The following is a 19190-nucleotide window of genomic DNA, read 5'->3' on the forward strand; positions in this document are numbered from 1 at the left end:
ATATTCTCCTGCAAACTTGCACTTTTTTTTTGCAGTTGCAATGTGTGCTACAAGTATTGTACATCTCAGCTCTGAACAGCAAGTTTCAAGTCCCTCCTTTCTGTAAGAAGTTTTTAGGAAGTTTGATTTAGACAGCTATTTTCTAGGTAACATGACTCAATTCCACATTATATCCTTTCACCATCAGTATTAAGTCTAAATGGGAAAAAATAATTAGAAAGTAATTTGAAGATTGGGAAGCTGTTTGGGTGAATGTTAATAAGATCTCACTCTCCTCATGGTTTTTCAGAAGTAGCAGCTCAGCAAATTTTATTGAGCCATTGGAGAGAACACGTAAGCCAGGTCTTGCTGAATACAGTAAAGGCAGGCAGTGTCATTAACAATCTTGGCACATGTACTTTTCATAAAAGCTGTCAGTTGGAAATATATAGAAATTGCTATGTGATATTGAATACCCTGTTCTGTCCCTCTCCATGGTTATGCCTAAGGGTAAGATTTTCTCACAGTTATTTTTAATAAAAGTCACAGACAGGTCATGGGCAAACAAATTCATGGAAGACGCAGCAGTTCAACACTCTGGGGCCCCCACCAGCTGACAACTCCGGCCCTGCTGCCCTGTGGCACAGAGCTGAAGCAGAAAGTGTCACAGAGGTCTCTGAAAGTCATGGAATCCATGTCAAAAATCTTATCCTTAGTTAGGTCTACCTAGTCTATTATAAACAGAGCACAATAAAATGGCTTTTAGGATCACCAGTGGTAACTAACAGAAGATAGTAAGCTAACATTTTGTCTGCTTCACAGTGAGTTAATGAACACAGTCTCTGTAATAGAGGTGCTGGCTTTCTACAAGCAAAGTAACTGGAAGAAATGTAATTTGAAGGCTATTGATCTGCTACCTAACAGAATGTCTACACTGCAGCTCAGAGTGGGCTTCCCAGTGTTGATGGACAGACATGCACTATCTCTGCTCAAGACAGTGTGCTAAAATAGCAGTGCAGGTGGGGGGAGCGTGGGTGGCAACTCAGGCAGCTAGTCCAAACTGCTGCCTGGGCTAGCCCAGGCTACACAGCCATTTTTAGCACACTAGCTGGAGCAGAGCTAGTGGATGTCTGGCTACCTACACTGGGAAGCACACTCCAACGTGCAGTGTAGACATACTTTGAGAGCCCGGGGTTCTGTTCTCAGCTCCACCACAATATTATGTAACCTCTGGCAAGCTACAAACACACAATTCCTAAGTTACCCCATCTGGAAAACAGACACATGCACATTCTTCCTAGGCCAGTCGTCCAGAGCCTGAAGTTGTCTTTCACTTTTGAAAGGTAGCCTTGGTAGGTTCAAAAGTTTGTGACAAATATACCAGTCCATGACACCATTGCTTTTTACTTCTCAATAAGCTGCTTTAACAGAAAATCATTCCTAGTTTTCAAATAGTAGCAGTTTCTCAAACATTTTACTTTTCATGCCCTTGAAAACTGCCTCTTGCAAGAACCAAGTTAATATTAAAACCTACCAAGGGGTCAGATTTTAAGTTCCGAAGTGATTTCAGCAGATGTAAGGATACAAAGATGCATTAGAGACTAAAATATGGAGAACAGAAAAAAGTTTTTTGAATCTCAAAGAGTACTTAAAATCAATTTCCAAAATATTCCAGTAGTCACTTAAACTTACCCCTGCATATTTAAAAGCATGAGGATTTTGTTAAGGGATATATGGTGGATCAAATCACCTTTAAATGAGACTGGTTGCAACTTCACACACCTACTGAGCTGAGACTGTTCCAGAGGCTGCAAAACATATAACTCTTCAACTTGATCTAATGGCAGATCTGTTAGCTGTCACCTACAGAAATTCCCTATGTTCCTTCTAACCAGCATATGAATGGCAACATTCAGAGGCTAGTGAATTACTCTACTCCCACTCTCTTAGGTCCCTTTTCCTTGAATGGTAGGAAACCCACTTTGCTAGGTGAGCTGAGGGTGAAACCACCACACTCTTCCCCTCCAGTGTTCCACCCAGTGCATCTGAGCACCACATGGCATGATTTTGTTCTGTGTTCAAATACTGGATATTCAAAGTATTAAATAGAGTCTATGCCATTGGAATCTGGAAAAGCTAACACGGCTACAATTGTACAGTCCTCAGGAAATTCTATGCACATGAAACTGAAGTTGTGCTTTTTCATTGCCACATACTTTTGAAAAAGTTGCCACTAAATTATATTAGTAATAGTAGCATGCATGTAATACAAATACACCACCTTCAGAGAACACCTGTTTAAAGAAACAAAACACGGTTTTGCTATCTTCCACCACACTGAGTAGTACCTTACTTGAAATCAATGGGAGTTCTCAAAGTGAAATACTATTTTTAGGTAAGCTGGGTAATGATGGCAGAATCATGACCTTACTCTACCATCATATTAACATATAATGTTAAACTTGGATAATTGCAACACTTTACAAATTTATCTGCCGCAGCTGAAAGAGAAAACTTTTAAAATTAAGTAAAATAGCAGGGTCTTTAAATAGAGGGAGGTGGGCATCATAAAGCAGCTAGAGTCTGGTGTACGCTATGACAGCAGCATATGGCCTTTAGGGCCATCACCATCAGTCACTTCCATAAGCAGAAAGTGTGACGTTCTACACACTAGAAAGACGTGACTCTCTGGAGGGGTAGTATATAAGATGATGCAATGCTTTCTGTGGGGGAAAGGTGATGAAGGCTAAGAAATTATATGGCTGTCCTCCCCAGTGGGATTGCTTTCTGAGTGGATAAATGTATTGGGGGGAGGGAGGGGAAGGATGGGTGAAAATAGGAAGGGATGGGAGTTGGAAGGGTTATGGAATTCCTTCCCTCAACATGTGCACATTGTTGCAGGAAGATAATTAATACCTTGTATAAAGATGACTTGCAGTTGGCACATAAGCGAGACTCAGTGCCAGGCTCTGGAACTGATCCCACTTCTATTTAAGAAAAGTGAAAATGAACTCAAATGCTTTTCTTCCTGGCTTCTTTTTCCCTGCAATGTGTCTGTCCACGATCACAGCTTAGAAGTAAAGCCACTGGCAGATGTCAACATCTCTACAAAGTACATGTGCATTGAGCTCATAGATGGGGAAATTAATTTGTTTAAATAAAGACAGATATGGCTTTTCTTACGAAGAGGAAGCACAGGCACTAAAAAAGAAAAACTGAAACTTTCTTTTAAAGTGTGGGATGCTTAGGACAGCTCCTAAGACCATGCAGTCAAGAAAGTCCACTACAATCATCTGCTTTCCTTCTCAGAGTATTACATTTTATTCCATGGGTAGCGAGAAAGACTTTTAGATAGTAACATGCAGTTGTGCACACACAGCTGTTCTCCCATCCCCTGCTCCCATCAGACATTATGGGTGAAATATGGCTCCACTTAAATCGTTAGGGATTTTGCAATTGACTTCACTGGGGCTAGAATTTCACCCTGAACAGGATTCGCTGCCATTCATTATTCAGCCAGCATGGTGCAGTCTCTCCCTCTCCCCATCCCACTCTCCTAGAAGTTGCATTCACTGCCTCTGTAGCACTCAACCCTGCCATAAGTAAGAGAGGCAGGAACTGAACTCCATTCTCCTGAATAGCAGTGCAAAGCACTACCAATTTTGCAACAATCCTCAAGTTTCCTCATGGTTTTTCATATGAGGGGAGTAATTTGGAGCACATTTTCCTCCCCAGTGTGAGGAGCACTGATGGTCAAGTCTTGTGGATTTCCACATGTAACATACAGTCACCCAGCAAAGCTGTGTTTTTCTTGTGGCCTCTGTGATCCACCCCACCAGTTGGTCTGCCAGCTGCTTTGCTGAATTGTGTGTTGCTTTTGCCTCATGCTGCTTTTGATATCAGAGTAGCTGGAAAAGGAATGGAGTTACAGATTACAGCATAGGTGGGGGTTTTAAAAGCTTTTTTGTTCAAGAGATCTCTCAGATTTCAATAATGCTGAAAGGAGAGCTCCCAAAGAGAGAGAAGGCTATAGGATATTGAGGGAGAACTGCACGGCATTTAAACATTTGCAAGGGAACTCCTATTGTTCCCACACACTCCATGAGCCAAACACCTTCCTCCTGAGAAGGTCTGAGTTCATGTTATTTATACACTCGTGTTGCTTGGCAGATATTATGACTGCATTACCTGCCTCACAGGGATATACAGATGCTCAGTAAACTCATATTTGTAAAGCTCATGGAGATCCACAGAGGGAGAGCATTATTGAAGCATTAACAACAGAGATGAAAATTGAATTTTTACATCAGTGTACATTAGCACCCCTCTCTTTAAAGGACTAACTCTGAACACGTGAATATGGATAAGTCAAGGTGAAGTAAGGCATGGTATTAACTCCCCTTGGGCACATAGACAAACCATACATCCATTTAATACAATAGAAAATAACGATATAAAGTGATAAATAGCTGAATGCGTGGAGCTGACCCTGACTCTGAAGTCAGCTCAGGCATGGCATTATCTCACACATGGGCTAAACAACTATTCAGGCTGTAACAACCCCTTCCAGAAAAAGGTGAGGGTGGAAAGAGTAGGATTTTGTAAACGTGACCTACCTTTGAACCAGTGCAGGCAGGCATGTTGTATTTCATCATTGCTAAGTGTGGCTCACCAAAGCAGTACTTTCAGGAATGATGGGCAAAAAAGCACTGGACAGTGCAGGGTAGCAGATGCTGCACAACGCACCCTGCCATAGCAATGTAAAGATGTGCCCCATAAATAGGGTAGAAGTAAGATGCAAATTAAATTAGGTTGTCTTATTCTATGCACATATGTATTGTACTTGTCTGCTCCTGTGTTAGGCCATAGTTATACAACATTGCTTTGCATGTTTGAAAAATCCTGCAGTAAAGACAACGAGTCTACATTTACACCTACATCAGCTCATGTGGAACCATGAGATTACAGGTAGGGCAGCCCTACAATCTACAATTATACTGAGAAGGAGCAATTGCATTGGTCACGCTTCTATAGCCACCATATTAAAAAAAAAGACCGCAAGTAAAATGTGCTGGCAGCCTAATGAGGACACACAGTGCCATTCCCTACGTTAGGTACAAGGGGAGAGACACGGGGCGGGAGGCAGTTCAATTGGTTATTTTTCTAGTCACCAGCTATAGCAGTGTTCCTAACTGGGCAGACTCAAAAGAGACAAAGATGTAAGAAATTTGGACTGGCACTCCTGACCACTTGTACTGTTCTTCAGGATTTTGAACGGATGCTCCCCAGTGAAAACAAAGTCTATATTGAGGAGTCTCTCTAATGATACAGTGAATACAAATGAGATGGAGTAAGAACTCTGATCTCACTCTTTACCAGAATACATTTTTGCCAGCAGCTTTATTAGATTCTAGAGATTATCAGCTATACTCTATCCAGGTTTCATTAACGGGAGAATATAGTTTGAGAATGCTCACACTATTTTTGTCTGCAGAAACTTCCAGAGGGACCCAGTTAATCCCTGAACTAACCATAGAATGGAAAAAAAAAGTAGGAAACTATTCATTCACCCCTTCCCAAAGATTAATGTAAACTTCCTGTTGATTAGTAGAAATTCAATTGTCTTAAATAAATATATAACTTCACAGCCTTGTACCCAGCAAAGCAAAGAGTGAGAAACAGTGGCCAGAGAAATTAACAGATCCTAGATTATGGGGAAGGGATGGACAATGTTGTCATGCTGATTCTCTAACATTTTTATAATTCAGCTAAGGATGCAGTAGTCTATTTTGGTCATTTGAGATTACAAACAGTGATCTTAGACTAGTCTCCCTATGTGCTGTACAACTGTGGAGCTACCAAATGTAAGTTGATGAGTATATTGCACTTTTGGACTTACAAGAATCACCTTAAAAGAAATCATCTAGCAGGGGCTTATCCTGGGGCACAATTTGTTGCGTTTTTTTTTTAATATATGGGCACTAGGAGGCCAAAATTACTCATTTGGACGCACAAAGGCATGTATTATGCAAATCAACATATGCATTCAATTATCTGGTTTGTATATGCAAAAGCAGGGTTGCATGTGCAAATAGATGTGCCTACAGTTACTGTACATGTATTTTTGAAGCTCTGCTGAAACTTTGGGCCCTGATCTGGCTACATGTTATGTGAATATGCAGATGTAATGTACCACATACGTGTCTTCAATTGCAAATTCTATATATACCACTGATGATACCAGCAGACTGGCTGGCCTTTCTGTGAGATTCTGTTATATCCACTGGCTCAGAGTCTGGGACTGGCATGAAACATCTTGATTCTCTAAGTTCACATAAGAGTCCATTTTAAACAATCCCATATACATGTTTGTAGTTGCTCTGGTAATAAGTTTTACGTTAAAGATTGCAGAACAGTTTCCATTGTGACCACTTGCTTTTACATGCTCACAGCTTTCTGACATGTTCATCTTTTGGGTTAAAATTTTTCATGCTTAATATCCAGCAAAAGTAGGTTGTGTTTTTTTAAGTCCAAGCAGAAGACTATCAGCCATTTGAATTATGGCAGGGTAACATATGTGCAGTTTTTAATCTGGGTAATTATAAAGCACTTGCAGCCATGGGGGCAGTGGAGAAGATCCTCAGCTGGAGTGAACTGTCCCAGCTCCATTTAAGTCAACTGGCAATAGAGCTCTATTGACTTCAGTGGAGCTAAGAATTTATACCAGCTGAAGATCTGCTCCTTGGTATTGGAATGTGACTCCTCACATATAAGAGTAGCCAGGGAATGATTCAGGTCACCAGGGAGCCCAGCTCCACTCCACAAATAAGAGAATCCCCCCCCCCCCATTTAAAAATAATTCTGGCCACTGTTCTTTTGGCAGGGTAACAGCACAGCAGACTCTGAATTATCTCGACTATGAGAAGAACAAGGGAAAGCATACTGGGATATTTGCAAGCTGGAAAGGAGGGAGATGCAGCCATCTGTAGGCAGCCACCAAATGGCTATTTTAGAGCTGCCTCTATTTCTCTCTGACATATTTAAAAGGGCCAGCTATCAGGAAACACATTTCAGGAAAATTCCTTTAAACTGGGGAGCCTCAGTAATGCAGTCAATTGCAAAGAGAGGTGCCTGTGTGAGAGGGACTGAAATCTCACTTATTTGAGGGCACATCATCTGGTTGAAAGTAGTCCCCAGATTTTCTAGGTTGGAATCTGATGATTAAAATAGCCATCTCTCTTTATTTTTTTATTTTTTCAAAAAAAATAAATAAATAAAGACTGCAATAAAGAGATGGAATTTTGACAGCAACAACTTGCTTTTCTTGTACCACCACCACGTCATAGGTGGGATTTAGAAACTTCAAACCTGTTTGCCCCTACTTCAAAACACAGACAAACCTGCACACGATCAGTTCCTGCACAGGTACTGCATGATTTTGGGAGCCCCTCCCTTTTATACTTCACAGCTCTGTCTCCCACTAGGTAGGGTGTTTCTGGGAGTTTGGAGGGGAATAGTGGGCAGGGCCACCCAGAGGGAGGAGCAAAAGGATCAGTTTGACCCAGGCCCCCATTTGAGAAGACCCCCAAACCAAGTGGTGGTCTGATCTGGCATGTAGGGTTACAATGCCTCTTGGGTTTGTTCCAGTGACGAAGGGGAAGCTAGGCCAAACCCAGGGCCGGCTCCAGAGCCCAGCGGGGCAAGCCCCTGCCTGGGGCGGCCCTTTCCCGGGGGGGCGGCAGGCTGGGCCGGCGGACCTGCCGCAGTCATGCCTGCGGGAGGTCCACCGGAGCCGCGGACCTGCCGCAGGCATGACTGCGGAGGGGACGCTCGGCCGGCGGCTCCAGTGGACCTCCCGCAGGCATGACTGCGGACGGTTCGCTGGTCCCGCGGCTCGGCTGGACCTCCCGCAGGCATGCCTGCGGCAGCTCAACCGGAGCCGCCGGACCTGCGAACCGCCCGCAGCTGCGGGAGGTCCAGCCGAGCCGCGCGACCAGTGGACCCTCTGCAGTCATGCCCGCGGGAGGTCCGCTGCTCCCGCGGCTCGGGGGCGCCTCCCGGGCATGACTGCTTGGGGCGGCCAAAAACCTAGAGCCGCCCCTGGCCAAACCTGAGTGACACCGACTCTATGCAACACTTCCCAGAGTGGGGAGCTGAGCCCCTGCCTGAATGCTGTGCAGGCTCACTCTCTAAGCTCCCTCCGACCCAGTGCCTCCCCTCAGTAGTATTTTTTTTTTTGAAAGGGTGGGGAAACCGCCTTTTCAGATTTTGCCCCAGGCCCACAAAAACCTCTGAGCAGCCCTAATAAGGTCGAAAGAAGAGAGGGAGTGTTTCATCTGCTGCTAGATGCAGGGTTGCCAGCTCTAACCCTCCCCCTCTCACTCCCCCAAAGCTCATGAAATTTAGTGGCTTTCTTAAAGTCCCAGCTGCTGGAGCCAAGTGATTACATAATAATCTCTGCTTTCATTTGTAAAAGTGTCTAGTTTTCATGGTTATAGAAAAAAGCTTGCAACCATGAACCTTAAAGACTCAAAAACCCAAAAGCAAATAAACATCCAATGTATTTTTTAAAGTCTCATGATTTTAAACCACTCATGTTTTTTTGATGCTTGGGGTTGCTGCACAGCAGCCATTCCATGGAAGAGGACTGCCACAACCTTGTAGCTGTGACTCTGGGGTGGTTCTGCTGTCATTCCTCTCCTTCAGGCAATGGAGTGGAATCTTTCCCCAGCCCTCATGAATAGGCCAGCGCAGTCTGGTTACTAATGCTTTGAGCTAGGGCACAAGATGTTCCTTCAGAGATATAGGTGTTTGGCACACAACTTCTGTGGAATGTACAACAGCTGGCAGGGCCATTGAGAGCAGGTTCGGGCCCCAGTGAAAAAATTTGTCCAGGCCCCCCAGCAAGGGCAGACCAGCTAAACAGGGCCAATGAAGCCAGGGAAGCCGGGCCCCGGGCCCCCTTCTGGACCACCAGGCCTTGGTAGTTTGTACTGGCTTCTCCCCCGCCCTCGTCGTCCCTGACTGCTGGTGGAATTTCTGAAGTCTGCAAGTCAAATAGTTACGTGGAAGGCCCTTGTAAGCTCTACAAGTTGATTACATCCAGAGTAAGCAATCTGCCAACTCTGGATTATTTTTTCTTGAGAGAGAGAAGAAGCAGTAGCAGCCGCCACCAATGCAACCTCTGCATGATTTGCAACATTTCACAATTATAAGACTGTAGTCCTTAACCTTGCATAATGCAGGTATTTTGCATTTAATACAGTAAACAGGTATGCAATTTTTAAACAAAAGAACACAATTATAGTTTACATAAGAAAAGAGGCAATTACTGACCTACTGTTTTCTTATGGGTCTGACTGATGGCAGGGTATAACACGTTTATATGCCATGCCAAGAATTAAATCTTTCCACATAATAGTGACCCCAATTTATAAAGTTAGGCAATAAAACTACCTGACGTATTGTGATGGGTACCATAAAGGGTGAAGTTTGAAACACTTTTTCAACTTTACCCAGTAAATCCCCAAGTTTTAATGGTTTGTAGTTTTGCTTCAATGTGCTCCTCCTGCTAGCTTGAGACTTATGGGAAGCTGATTCATTAGTTGCATTTACTGAACTGGGTATGATTTCAGATGTTCTAGTCTCCACATTATTGTTAGCCCTTTTTCCTGACACAGATTGAGAATGGCAGTATTGTCAGGACAGGCCTCTATATAAATCAAAGCCACTGTCATCTGTTCTTACAGTCACACTCCCTGTTGCCACATCACGGGCATCTTTATAAATACGAAGGAAAAGAAATAGGGGGTGGGGAGGTCTTAGCAAGATTAAGACAGGACTAGTGAATGCTTTGAAATACTGACTATTAATTGAAGATTATTTACTACTGGAGTAAATAGGTTAAGTTATGTGGGTAATAAAGATTTTCTTAAAGAGCCAGTAAAGATTTTCCTGCTGAAAAACAGTTTGAGAACTCATGAAGGGTCCTTTTTTGGTCCTAAACTTTTCATTAGACACACAGTATTGTAACCAATTTGGCAGTGACATGAGGTAAAGAACCTTGCTGTGAAATTTCACAATAGAATACAGTACAATACCTATCGAAAATAATGGCTGTGGCTATGGTAACCCAAGGCGAACTGTGTTATTTGCATCAGTTTATAACCCTGCCAAGATGCAATTTACACATTACTGCTGTAAGAGGACATGATTGATGTAAGCACAAATGACCTATCACAACATGAAGTCAAGAGTATTTTTTAAATTGTTTCTAAAAGGCATTCAGGAGGAAAAAGTACATGGATTTGACACTTGACATCTCCTGGGAAACTTTGAAAAGCATTTTGCTAAGAAATTATTCTGCTCATATGTTTATTTTCTTCACTTCATTCCTCTCCTTTTAGTTAGCACTAAGTATATTTGCATAAAAGATCTTGATTCTGCTACTACTGAAGCCAATGGCAAAGCTACAATTAACTCCAGCAAGACCAGATCCAGGCCCAGAATAAACCATCTTCAAATAGAAATGTGCCCAAACCAGAACTACATATCTGTACTCACCACAGGCCAACATTTTATGGGAGTTTGATAAAACTGGACCTGGATGGGAACCATTCCTGGTTATTGCTAGACCTTTGAAATTACCTTTGAATTTGAGGCTGCTAAATTTTGTTGGCTAAGCATCCACAGTCTGGTCAGCCTCAGCATAGTGGCTCCTATGCCTCTCTTCTCCGGGAGTATAGCATGGGAAAGGAAGCTCGGCCAGGGCATCTCTAGACTCGCTCGGGGCCATTGACAGACTATGCAAAGCAGAGCTGAAGGCTGCACAAATTTATGCTGGGGCACTAAAGTGGAAGATAAAGGAAAAATATACATAAGCAGATTTTTTTAATCCAAAAATGTTATGCTTTAAAAAAAAAAAGACAGCAGAAAAATATTTTATGTTCAGTTGCAGTTATAAAAACTTTCAGGTGGGAAGAAACACCAGTCCTCTAGTTAGGTGTCTCAGATCAACCAACCAAAAATTGAGGCACCTAAAAAAAATACCACAACCAAATGTTTGGAAACTCTGGTCCTAAACTGAATACCCGTGTACTTCTTCCACTCTGGACTTTGGATTTTTCTACAATTTAATAATTCAATTCTATATATGGTCTAGAAAAAGAAAATGATTTAGAACTGACACTGTTAGATGTTGGAGTACAACTGCAATTTCACTCAGGGACTACAAAACATTTGGAATGTTTAACAAACCATCACATAAAGCTGCAGGAGAATAGCTTGCAATCTCCTGTAACTTCGCCTATACCATCTGTCCAGAATTTCCTCAATAAATTACTCTACAAGTATAGTGCCAAAAACATAATAGTTTCCCTGGAATTCTTTGTAGCTGAATTCTTAATGTGCTGAATAATTATCTTCTCAAAAGATGACAAACTTACTTGAGTAACTTCAAATCTGCATAAATGGTAGAGAAATTTCAGTGTCTTGGTCTGTACACAAATGAAAGCTATGATCAGAGAAAACTCTTGCAAAGACCTCTCTTCAGGGAAAGCTGATTAGGGTGACCAGATGAAAGGGATGTGAAATATCGGGATGGGGGGGGTTGCCAGCGGAGCAACAAAAACAAAAAACCCCCAAGAGCTGGCGGCTGAGGAAAAAAAACAAATACAAAAAAAAAATCCAAGAGCCGCCGGAGCATAGGAAAAATTGCTGGTGGGCTGAGCACCCACCAGCAGCTCCACGCCCTGCCCCTCCCCCCCAGCTCGCCTTCGCTCTGCCTCCACCTCACCTGAGCTGGCTTCCACATCCTGTTTCTCCCCCCTCCCTCCAGTGCTTGCGCAGCCATACAGCTGAATAGCACAAGCCTGGGAGGGAGGGGTGAGGAGGAGGAATGTGGCCTGCTTGGGGAAGAGGCAGGACCAGGGTGGGGATTTGGGGAGGGATCCAATAGGGCAGTGAGGGGGCGGGGCTGGGGAGGGCTCTGATCTCTGGTGTTTCATAGGGCTCAGTGGTTGTCACCACTCCTATTCAACATCTGTGTAAAGCCCTGAGGGGAGAGTGAGATGAGAGGTTTACAGGCTTATTCCAGGCTTACAGAGTTGGGGATGCCTATCATACCCCTGTGCAGACACTGCTATTTCCAGTTACCCCATTGCAAGAATTCATCTAGAATTGAGGGAAACCATCTGATTAGGCTTAATGCAGAGAAGATTTAGATGATCTTGATTAAAAAAAAAGAAAGAATGAGAAGCACTCTGAAAAACTGGCAGATATTACAACTAATGAACAACATCTGCCTTAGAATTGTCTAGGAACAGTTGGCAAAATTCTCAAATGTATTAATTATCTATCAAATACATTATGTTGTGCAGACAGTTCATGAAAATATTCTCAATGAACCTCAGTTTGTCCTAAATCAGTTAGTCAAAGAAGTCACACAACGTTATCTCTCTCTTTAGTTGGATTCAATATAATCATAAAGAATACTGTGATGATTGATTATTCATTTTCATATTTTAAGGCAGAGTCATAAAAATGTTAAATATACTTGAAATGCCTCAAAAATGCAGCTGTGCTGCCGGGGTGTGTGTGTCATTGATGCTGAATCTAGGTCCAGTCTGCAGCACATTACAAAGGACCTTGGCTACTGTCAATGATCATGCAAGCAACTCAATCACATGCCTAATACTAAGCACACAATTGGACCTACTAATGTCAAAGCCATGTACCTGGCTGAATCAGAACCATATTTAATGTAAGTACTTAGCAACCTTTGACATTCTCAATTACTGGCTTATTTTCTCTCAGAAAAAAAATCTATATTCCCCTGCCCAATAAATCCATACATTATTGTGACACCAGCTTCATACCACTGTGCAACAGCAGCATTAATGGAATTACTGTGCAAGTTGAGCGTTACAGGAAGTCGGTGATGTAATCTTTTGTCCATTAGCCAACCAAAAAAAGTGACTGATCCTACAATTGATGTGCTAAAGCAGGCCCTAGAATTCCACCACTCTGTATGTTCTCCCCTGCCCTGAATATTGCTAAAATTATTTAGCACAGAAAAATACTCAAATCGTTTACCTTTGGAAAGCAGTTTCAGACATTAAACAAAAACAAACCCCCACCCCACTTTTCCAGACTCTCCCTACATGTGGGTCTATCCCTTTTCTCTGTCTCCCCATCCCCCAACTCATACACATCCAGCCATTTAAAAATACAAAAGCTTGAATGCACTTCTGTACTCAGTATATATTTCACACTTTTTTTTTTTTAAGTACAGTAACTCCCCGCTTAACATTGTAGTCCCGAAAACTGTGATTAAGCAAAACTATGTTAAGCAAATCCAATTTCCCCAAAAGAATTAATGTAAACAGGGGGGGTTAGGTTCCAGAGAATTTTTTTTCCACCAAAGAATTATATTATATAGATAAACACACAGTATACATTTTAAACAAACAATTTAATATTGTTCACAGCTGTGATGATTGTGAAGCTTGGTTGAGGTGGTGAAGTTAGAGGGTGGAAGAGGGCTGAATGCCTTGCTGCTAAATGATGAACTAGCGCTTGGCTGAGCCCTCAAGGGTTAACACATTGTTAATGTAGCCTCTTACAGAAGGCAGCACGAACACGAAGGAGGGGAGATAGCATAGAAGACAGAGACAGACACACCTTGTGTGTATGGGGGAGAGCCAGAGAGAGAGCTATACACTGCCCCTTTAAGTAAGCTGACCCACTCTTAAGTGCATTGTCTTTTTAAGTGGATATAGCAGCTGCTGGCCCAAGCTCTCAGTCTCTCTCCATCAGTGTCCCCTTCCTGAGCTATATGGAGAAGGGGTAAGCGGGGTGCAGGAGTAGGGGGGAGGGGGACACCCTGACATTACCTCACCCCGCCTGCACAGCAAGCAAGAGTCTCTGGGGACTAAACTAAGCTAAACTAAGCTAAACTGCTTATTGATAGCCTGCTGTGCAGCTGCAGCACAGGGAACTTAGGGGAGTGGGGGGCTACTGGTCCACCCTGGTTACAAACCTCCACCAGCTGGCTGCAACGGACTGCTCTTCCTGCCAGCAGTGGACAAAGCAGGCGGCTGCGACGGTTAGAAGGGAGCATTGCACAACTTTAAATGAGCATGTTCCATAATTGATCAGCAACGTAACAATGAAACAACGTTAACTGGGATGACTTTTAGTGAAGAGTTACTGTATAAAATAGAGACTTCTACAGCAGATTCCCTTAATATAAATGTTTGCCTAGTGCTGTTGCCTCCTATTTAAATCGCCACACAGTTGAATAGATTTCTCAGTCCCTCAGTCCTCCTCTCTGACAGGACAGGACAAAGGAAACAGTTTGTATACATGAGCTCCCTTGTGAAGATATTGACAGCACATGACTGATTGGTACAATTAGCCATATTAGAAATATATTTTTAAGAAGTTTTCATACTGTATTTAAGACTACATATTCAAGATACAAAACTAAAGTTATTAAAATATTACTACAAGCATCTGAACTGACAATGCTATATGTGATTAACTGTTTCATGGGACACTATGCTACAAGACTTATGTCCTGTCTTGTCAAGAGAAAGCATGTGTACTGCTTCTAAAAACTTGCAAAGAGCCTGAAGTATTTGTGTATACCGAGGCACCAGTATTAAGACTCCATCATTGCAATCATTCTGAAAGTGCTAAGTAGAGCATATTGACATATCCTGTCAAATGCTTAACACAAAAAAGGTAATAAATAGAAAACCTGGAACATTTATTTTAGCACCACAACCAAACACAAAAAGAACTGTGTTTGCCCAAGTCTATTGTACTATGAATATAGCTACCTTATACCAATTATCTGTTATATGCAGGATGCTGTGGGTTTACCCTCAAATCAGAAAGGTTATCTAAAAAACTATTAGCTTAAAATGCCATCAGATCCTGAATGGATAATGGAGATCTTTAATAATGAGATTCTGGTAACTTAAAGCTAATATGTACAGTGGCATTTTAAAAACTTTCTGTAAGAGAAAGAAAATTCAAGATCTAGTATTCTGAACAAAGCTTTAATATTTGCTGTGCATGCAGTACTAATATTCTTGATATGAAACTTGACCTGACATACTCTGGAAGCAAGTAATGAATTGGCTATCAAAGTCAAATGCTATATTCTACCTCCCACTTTAAAAAATAATTTCAAATCTCTATTTGTATCAAAGAATGTGTGTTAATACAGCATTCACACATTCTTTAAAAAAAATTAAAATCCATGTTTGTATCAGATATTAAATCTTAAGTACTCTTCCACATCCTGTTGCAATTTGTGGGATGTCAATTCAGTCGTTCATTCTCTCAATTCTCAACAATCCTCCTATTTTCTTTTCTAACAAACTAGGAACACACAGAGAGCTACTGATATTGCTGGGTGATTAAATAAGTCATTGCTATGTGTTTGGAGGGGGGGTTATTTTGTGTGTGTTTTTACTATTGTCATCATAAAACTAAGAAAATCTATGTTTACAAAGGAAACCAATGAAGCTTTTAAAGTACATGCACACACATTATACATGTTACACCCCCCCCCTACATATGGGATGGTGATCTCTAGGAGATATTTCTAAATCAGGCGAACCCACAGAACCATGTGATAAGTTGTATTTATCATGTACCTTTGAACACCTCACCTGAGTTCTGGACATAAAGCTCACTACTAGGGCTATGTTTAATATTCCAAACCTAGGACCAGCTTTCAAACAGTCATTGTGACACTCCTTTGGGGTACCCAAGGTTGGGAGGCACCTCACTACCACTTGCTCTTAGCATCGGAAGCCATGTCTGTACCTTTAGAGGGTCAGCTCTCCATCTCCACTGGCCATGGGCAACACAGGTCATCCCCCCTCTAGGCCTTGCAGGCCCTGATGTCACTGTACATGTTAGCAACAGGCACACTCCAATAGCCAAGTCCTCTGAGCATCCTCCTGGTGTGTCCAGTTCCTGTTCCACTGGACACTTGTAGTATTCACAGATCTGCTACTTCCACAGAAACAATACACCCCAGCTTACTGCTTCCACCTCAGATCACTGCTCTGCTCAGCCCACAGCACTTAGATATGTTTATAGTGAAAACAAGTGTAAGTTTATTTAACAAAGCCCAGAGATTTAAATAGTAGCAAATATATAAAATAAAATCATAACATTCTTTCTAAAGCCTAGATTAATTAACAAAATACTCTCCTGTCTTGTAGAGTATTGCTCACCCATAATCCTTGCAGTACTTTATAGACAGACACTTTTCATGAGATAAGCAAACTGTCAGCTTACCTCCTATGTGAAAGACTGTGTGCATTCCCCTGCACCCCAAGATACACCAGAACAATACTTGGTCTTTATTCATAAACAGCACATCTTCCTGCTGTTTATTTCATCCTGTAAATTTCCTCTTGTCAATTTTGCAGTCCTTCATTCCACCCTTGACTCATTATACAAATAGGCATACAGTGAGAGGCATACCCTACACAAAAAACCAGACTGGGAGCAGGGGCGGCTCCAGGCCCCAGCACGCCAAGCGCGTGCTTGGGGCAGCATGTCGCGGGGGGTGCTCATGCTCCCCCCGTGACATACCGCCCTGCTTGGGGCGGCAAAATATCTAGAGCCGCCCCTGACTGGGAGATAGGCATCTGCCACCTCCTGCCTGAAAGGAACATCTCCAACCAGTGTCACCTCCTGGTGACCTGCCTTACTCCCAGACCTTAAGAACATAATTTTCAGTATACATACATACATACATACACACACACAACTCCTCACATATTACTGTACATACATTTCACAATGATTATGATGACCAGTGGGCTTCTGGCTCTTGGTAGAGACCTCACCCACTGGTGAACTATTACGCAAATATCTGGCCCAGAAGATCCCTATAAAAGCCTATGCATTCCCTGTGCCCTCAGCCCATTGGCACTAAGAGGTCCTTGGGTCACAACCATTTTTATTTAAAAATACTGTGTACCAGAAAACTGTGGAATTTCATTTTGAGTTACATGAGCCCAAGGGCCAGGATGGGAAATAATCATTCTTGGATGAGTGATGGCTTTAAGATCTGCTCTTTAATGAAAATTTTACCCCAACGAGAAAGCTAGGAATCTTTCTTCCTACTCGTATGAGACATTTGTAGTTTCTAGCACTGCTAGATCATGAGATATATGGGACCTTAAAATCACAATATAAGTGGATTGAAAAATCTATTTTATGCAATTTTACAGTTTCTAAAATGTATTAGTTAATTTTCTTCTCCCTCAGAAATCTGTACAGCTATGTGTGGTAACTAATGTGCCTATATTTATTAGGGAAGGGATAAGGAAAGCCACAACCCAATCCACTATAAAATGTCCTAAACCACTTTCTGTAGCATATACAGAGTACTGCCTGGTATGGTACAATATAAAGATTTTATGTATCATGATTTCACAGCTGACCTACACTGAACTATATAGCTCACTCATGGCATCCCAAATTCACACTTATAAAATTTTTATATCACAACACAGCATCACGTATCCTAATTTGAATTGTATGTTGGTCTCAAAGTGGCAGTTAATACACACTTTTTTTTAAAAAAAATAATAAATTGTCATTGTTGCCTATTGATCCCAATTCAACCAGAGCTGGTTAAAAGTTCTGAGAAATCTTGCTGGATTAGGGATTTATTTTTTCAGTTTTGTATGGGCTCCAACAATTCTACTGAATTTAAACTAGTGAGAGTGGAGGGGCTAACTCTCACCAATGCCACTGTGGAATTCATGCATGTAAACTCTACCTGCATTCACCAGTGGGGGTGCTCAAAAAATTGCATGCCCAAATGATTGTGGTGCACAGCTTCATATGCACAAAACAGAGGCCATATTTTAAAAGATTGTGCCTGTATACTTAGATTATTGATTAATAAGGGAAGATCCTGAATATTGTGACAAATCCAAGGCTCCTCATGGAGTCAGGATTGCTGCTATGCTGCACAACACGACTATTCAGAATGTTCGCCCTTGTGCTCTAAAACCCATTAAAATCAATGGGCTTTGGAACAGGCTTGAACATACAGGCTGAGCACTTGAGAAAAGACAGCGTCCCTCCAGTGATACATTACACTCTAGCCAAGCCAGTCAATAACACTGTTAATGTTTTCTCAATGTGTTACCATTTTTATTTCCCATGCACAGTACAAAAGTTGTGTTTTATTATAAAAAACAAAATATCAGTAATAGAAAAGGCAAAACCTAATATTAAAATACTAGAAGTTGGGCTTAAACAAAGTACATTCCAATTTGAGCCTGCCACTCCTTCCTTAACTCACTGCATAACTTGAACAAATAAATGATCTTGGATTACAAAAAACACTTTCTAATGTGGATGTTTTTGTATCTGCATAGAAGAGAGAACTCACCAATCAGCATATCCCTTCATGGCTGGATGCAGCATTACAGGACCTTCCCTTCAGTCCCCTCCTTCCAATGACCATTGCGGTCCTGTGGTGGTCTGGTTCTTCTAGGGACTCAGCCCTAGAGCCAAGTTACGTACTTCTTCACCCCTTCTGGTGTATCAGTATCCCAAATAAACTGTGTCCTTCACAGTACTAGTCATCAATTTGAAATCTTCCAGCCCTCCTGGGCTCCTCTTCAATCCCACTCTTCTCAGAATCAGGGGTTTCTGGGCTCTCTGCCCAGCATCTCTCAGCAGAACTTAAACTTCCCAAATAAAACAAACTTAGGCCACTGCTTTCCATGCCACCACCCCCTGGGCTCTCTGGTTCTCCCCAGCTCCTTATTCCTCTTCCAGAATAGCAACCCAAAGGGTGACCTCCCAGGGGCCTTGCCCCTGTTTCTGTGCTCACCACCAGGCTAGCTCTATTGCTGTAACTTCCCCCTGGTTCCTTTTGCTTAGATAGGGAACTCAAACCCCCTCTTCTCATGGGTCTCTCCTCCCACTCTGAGCTCCTTCCTTTACCTCCTCCCCAGCTGGGTTTGATAAGAAATTGAGTCTGACACAGTTTCCAGGTGTAAGCAGGTGGGCTAATTGGTCTCTCAGGCTTCTGTTAACCTTTCACTTACCCATGTGTAGTCTATAGAAATAACCCTGTAAGGCATGGCAATAAAGCCTTTGTTTCCACTTCCTGGTTAAAAGAAATTTCCTAATCTGGAGATAAGGTTAGAGTGACA

The 19190-nt window shown here is 42.1% G+C and overlaps 1 long non-coding RNA gene across 1 annotated transcript; it reads right to left on the minus strand.

Moving 5' to 3' along the window:
- Positions 1-3415: 3415 nt before the first annotated feature.
- On the minus strand, positions 3416-18959 carry LOC123378853. Its single transcript, XR_006582764.1, has 4 exons — positions 18419-18959; positions 10627-10826; positions 4596-4726; positions 3416-3887 (listed from the first exon to the last, which is right to left on the minus strand). It is a non-coding gene; the product is annotated as an uncharacterized LOC123378853 (long non-coding RNA).
- Positions 18960-19190: the final 231 nt, after the last annotated feature.

The sequence above is a fragment of the Mauremys mutica genome, chromosome 10, assembly GCF_020497125.1.
Source record: "Mauremys mutica isolate MM-2020 ecotype Southern chromosome 10, ASM2049712v1, whole genome shotgun sequence".
Classification (NCBI taxonomy): Eukaryota; Metazoa; Chordata; order Testudines; family Geoemydidae; genus Mauremys; species Mauremys mutica.